Genomic DNA, 5,909 nt, shown 5'->3' on the forward strand with positions numbered 1-5,909 from the left:
GGGGTGGGAGCTAGGGGAGGGATAGCACTAGGAAAAATACCTAAAGTAGATGATGGGTTAATAGGTGCAGCAAACCACCATGGCACGTGTATACCTATGTCACAAACTTGCACGTTATACACACGTATCCCAGAACTTAAAGTGTAATGGGGAAAAAAAAAAAGAAATAGCCATTTGTTTTACTAAGCCATTATATCTTTGGGTCTACTTGCTAGAACACTTTATCTATCTAGCTGATACAGGCATTTTAGTTAGACATATTCTTTTATTTAATCTTTACAACCATTTTATGAAGTATGTACTAACATGTAATTTAAGAGATAAGGAAAATGAAGTTAAATTACTTGCTTGAAGTTGTGCAGTAAATGAATGAGTGATATGCTAATGGCCTAAGAAGATGTTTGCTACAGCCCCAGTCAAGCTATGCTCAAACTAATCACTAGGCCTCATTGTTGATCTGGGGCAAACGTTTGCTGAAGCAGTAAAAATATCAAAATTTTCACTGGAACACCAAGACTAGTTTATAAAATAACACCCTTCCTCTTTACCTTTTAACTGTCTATTTCTCTCACTCCATAACTCTAGAAACAGCACTTTGTTGCCTGTCTTCTCTCTGTGTTCATCATTTCCACGCAGCTCAGTTCTCATTCTTTTCTGGCGGGCCCTATTATATTGATCCCCTTATTTATGAGACTAGAAAAGAATAATAATCAATGCTTTGAGGCCTCAGTATTTGTGCTTTTCAGGATAGAAGTGTTTCTGTTCAATAATTGCTTTTAAGTATATTTCACTGAATACTGTAATGATGATCATCAAAGAAATAATACTAATAATGATAATAACAACAACTACTTATAATAATATTTCCAGGAACTATCCCTAATTAAGTAAAAGCCCTCCTTTGACCCAGTGCTCCTCTCCAGCTACCATCTCATTTCTTTGTTCCTGTTCGGAGTCAAATGTTTCAACAGAGTTGTCTATACGCACCATCTACAGGTCCCCATTAACTTTTCAATGCACTCTGGTACAACTTCTGGCCCCGCCCCTCTAATGAAACTACTCATGTTATTGCAACATGCAACATGCACGTTGCCAAATCTAATAGACACTTATCTATTCTCATTTTATTTGAAATCCCTTCAATATGTAACATCATTAACCATTCTTTTTTCTTAAAAGATTTTCTTCTTTGGATATTGTGACATAACACAACACTCTTTGTTTTTTTTTTTGTTTTTTTTTTTTGAGACGGCATCTCGTTCGTAGCCCAGGCTGGAATGCAGTGGCACCATATTGGCTCACTGCAACCTCTACCTCCCAGATCCCGGTTCAAGCTATTCTCCTGCGTCAGCCTCCTGAGTAGCTGGGATTACAGGCATGCACCACCATGCCCAGCTAATTTTTTTGCATTTTTAGTAGAGACGAGGTTTCACCATGTTGGCCAGGCTGGTCTTGAACTCCTGACCTCGTGATCTGCCCGCCTCAGCCTCCCAAAGAGCTGGGATTACAGGCGTGAGCCACCGTGCCTGGCCTGTGAGACAACACTCTGCTGGCTTTCCCATTACATCAGTTGAAACTCTTGTTTGGTCTTGTTGGTAGATTCATCCCAATATTGTGTTACCTCAGGACTCAATCCTGGTTTTCACTTTTTCTTTATGTCCCTTCTCCATGTTATGTTGTTCAGACCATGGCTTCTAATACTATCTGTATGCTAAGTCCCAAATTTATTTACCTAGTCAAGACCTTTAATTTGAGCTCATGACATGCATATCTGTCTACCTCTTTGATATCTCCCTTTGCATATCTAGCGGACACCTTAAACTTATATTGCCAAGAAGTCTTGATATCCCCTGGAACTGTTCCTGTCCTTATTTTTTCCATGTCAATATGTCTTCACCACTTATTTGTTTATTCAAACCAGAAATATAGTCATAAACATAAATTCTTCTCTTTTCCTGACCTCAACAAAATATGTATCAGTAAGTCTTGTTGACTCTACCTCCAAAATTTACACAGAAATTCTCCCTTCTTTTTATCTTACCTTCCCCCTCCTAGGTCCAGGTCTATCTTGAATTACCGAAGTCTCCTGACTGATCTCCTTATCTTTGCTCTGTTCTCCTCCATTACATTCTCCAAATACCAGCAAAACTGATCTCATTAAACTGTCCCGTGTCTTTCCATTGCTCTTTGAATAAAAGCCAAATTATTTATCATAGCTACAAATGATCAACTCCTGTACCTTAATAAGGAAACAGAAGACTTGAACAACACTATACACCAAATAGAATTAACATATACCCATACAACATTCTACCCAATAACAGCAGAATACATAATCTTCTCAAGTGCACATGAAAAATTCTTCAGGATAGACCATAAGCTAGGTCATAAAAGAAGCCTCAAAAAACTTAAAAGAATTGAAATCACACCAAATATATTATCTACCACAGTGCAATGAAATTAGAAATAAACAACAGAAGGAAATTTGGGAAATTCACAAATAAGTGGAAATTGAACAACACACTCCTAAATAACCAATAGGTCAAAATATCACAAGGGAAATTAGAAAATACTTTGGGACAAATGTAAACAAAACCACAAAATATCAAAACTTATGGGATGCAGCTAAAGAACTGCTTAGAGAGAAAATGATAGCTATAATACCTATATTTCAAAAGAAGAAATAATTTAAATCAATAACCTAATCTGCCATCTAGGAAGTCAGATGAGCAAACCAAACACCAAGCAAACAGAAGGAAAGGAATAAAGATTAAAATAGAGATAAATGAAATACAGAATAGAAAAACAATAGGGAAAGCAATCAAACCAAAAGTTGGTTCTTTGAAAAGAACAGAAAATTGACAAGTGTTTAGTTAGACAAGAAAAGGGAAAAGACTGAAATTACTAAAATCAGAAATGAAAGAAAAGATATTACTACAGACTTTACAGAAATAAGGAATTATAAGAGAATACTATGAGCATTCGTATGACAAGAAATTAGATAAACCAGATGAAATGAACAAATTCCTAGAAACACACAATCAAAACTGACTCAAGAAACAGAAAAATTTAACACACCTATAATAAATAACTAGATTGAGTCAGTAATAACAAAAACTCATTGAGGGAGAGGGGAGTCAGGATGGATAATAACTATTAAAATATAGATAGAAGGAATAAAATCTGTTATTTGATAGCACAACAGTCAACAATAATTCATTGTACATTTAAAAATAACTAAAAGTATAATTGGAATGTTTTTAATGCAAAGAAATGATGAATGCTTCAGGTGATGCGTACCCCATTTTCCTGATGTGTTAAAATATCTCATATACTCCATAAATATATATACTATTAACACAAAAAAATTAAAATTAAAAAAATAAATTAAAAAACTCTCAACAAAGAAAAGCCCAGGACCAGCCAGATAGCCTCACTGGTAAATTCTCATTTAAAAGAGAATAAACACCAAATCCTTCTCAAGCTCTTCCAAAAAATAGAAGAAGAATGAAACTTGCCAAATCATTTACGAGACCTGTATCTTCCTGATGCCCAAACTAGACAAAAACACCACAAGAAAAGAAAACTCAGACCATTGAATGTATATGTACTATGAATACAGATGTAAAAATCCTCAAAAACACCTAGTAAATGGATCCAGCAACATATAAACAATATTTATACACCATGACCAACTGGAATTCATCTCAGGACTGGAAGGTTGGTTTACTTTCCCAAAACTAATATAAAGTATTAATTTTGTGGTATATTAAATATACCACATCAACAACATAAAGAACAAATACCACATGATCCTGTCAATAGACACAGCAAAAGCATTTGACAAAAATCCAACCTGCCATGATACATTAAAAAAAAAAAAAAAACTCGGCCGGGCGCGGTGGCTCAAGCCTGTAATCCCAGCACTTTGGGAGGCCGAGGCGGGTGGATCACGAGGTCAAGAGATCCAGACCATCCTGGTCAACATTGTGAAACCCCGTCTCTACTAATACAAAAAAATTAGCTGGGCATGGTGGCGCGTGCCTGTAATCCCAGCTACTCAGGAGGCTGAGGCAGGAGAATTGCCTGAACCCGGGAGGCGGAGGTTGCGGTGAGCCGAGATCGCGCCATTGCACTCCAGCCTGGGTAACGAGAGCGAAACTCCGTCTCAAAAAAAAAAAAAAAAAAAACCTCAACAAACTAGGAGTAGAAGGGACCTTCCTCAACCTAAGGACAGCTATGAAAAACTCACAGCTAATATCATACTTAATGCTAGAAGACAGAAAGCTTTACCCATTATATCTGGAATAAGATAGACATGTCTGCTCTCATCAATTCTATTCAACATTGTACTAGGGGTTTTAGGCAAAGCAATTAGACAAAAGAAAAAAAATACATCCAGATAGTAAAGAAAGAGGTAAAACTATCAGATGACATGATCTTATGTACACAAAATACTAAAAAATCCAATAAAAAACTATTAGCACTAATAAATGATTTCAGCTAGGTTGCAAGATACAAGATTAAAATTATACAATGAGGCCCAGCGTGGTGGCTCATGCCTGTAATCTCAGCACTTTGGGAGACCAAGGTGGGCAGATCACTTGAGGTAAGGAGTTCAAGACTAGCCTGGCCAATATGGTGAAAACCCATTTCTACTAAAAATGCAAAAATTAGCTGGGTGTGGTGGCATGCACCTGTAGTCCCAGCTACTTAGGAGGTTGAGGCAGGAGAATTGCTTGAACCCGAGAGACAGAGGTTGCAGTGAGCCAAGATCATGCCACTGCACTCCAGTCTGGGTAACAGAGCAAGACTCCATCTCAAAAAAAAAATACAATGAACAATCTCAAACTGAAATTAACAAAATGATTCCATCTTCAATAGCATCAAAAAGAATAAAATAGGAATAAATTTAACAAAAGAAGTATAAAATTGTAATCCCAGCTAAGACTCTGAAGGTGGAATTCTAAAATGGTATAGTCAATTTGGAAAACAGGTCTGTAGTTCCTGAAAAGGTTAAGCACAGAGTTACAATATAACACAATAACTCCACCACTAGGTATATACCCAAGAGAAATGAAAACATACATCTAACAAAAACTTGTAAACAAATTTTCTTTGCAGCATTATTCCTAACAACCAAAAAGTACAATCACCCAAATGTCAATCAATTGATGAATGGATAAACAAAATGTGGTATATCCATATAACAGTATACTATTTGGCCATAAAAAGGAATGAAGTACTGGTAGATGCTACAACATGGAGAAACCTTGAAAACATTATGCGAACTGAAACCAGACACAAAAAGGCAAATATTATATGATTCCACTTTTATGAAATGCTTAGAATAGGCAAATCCATAGAAGCAGAAAGGAGGGTAGTGGTTGTCTGGGGCTGAGGAGGAATCAGAAGGAATGGCAAGTAACTGCTAATGGGTATGGGTTGTCTTTTTTTAGGGTGATGAAACTGTTCAAAACTGATTATGTTGAAGGTTGCATAACTCCATGAATATTCTAAAAATCATTGAATTGTAAAATTTAAATGGTGGACTATATCCTTTGTGAATTATATCTCAATAATGATAAGAAAGAAAGAACAAACCAGAGAATTCTGGAGGAGACACAGAGCAGAGTGTAGCATGGGAAATTTCAAGCCCCTTACAAAAGTCATATGTTACCATGAGGTATCTGCAGTAGAAATAGCAGCTTGGGGTTTTAGAAGACCATCAAGTGGCATGAAAGAAATCTAGAATCCCTTGTGGAATCTTGTGGAGGATGTAAAAGGCAGCTGAGGATTAAGCAGCAGTCTACTTACCAGGCAGTGGCTGTGGCATGAGGTGAATAGCCCCAAAGAAAAAGCTGTAGGGTGGATAGCCAAAGTCAGGGGCCAGATGAAGGATCTGGCTG

This window comes from Aotus nancymaae, unplaced genomic scaffold (genome assembly GCF_030222135.1).
Source record: "Aotus nancymaae isolate 86718 unplaced genomic scaffold, 86718_ANA_hifiasm-v0.15.2.pri h1tg000004l, whole genome shotgun sequence".
Taxonomy (NCBI): domain Eukaryota; kingdom Metazoa; phylum Chordata; class Mammalia; order Primates; family Aotidae; genus Aotus; species Aotus nancymaae.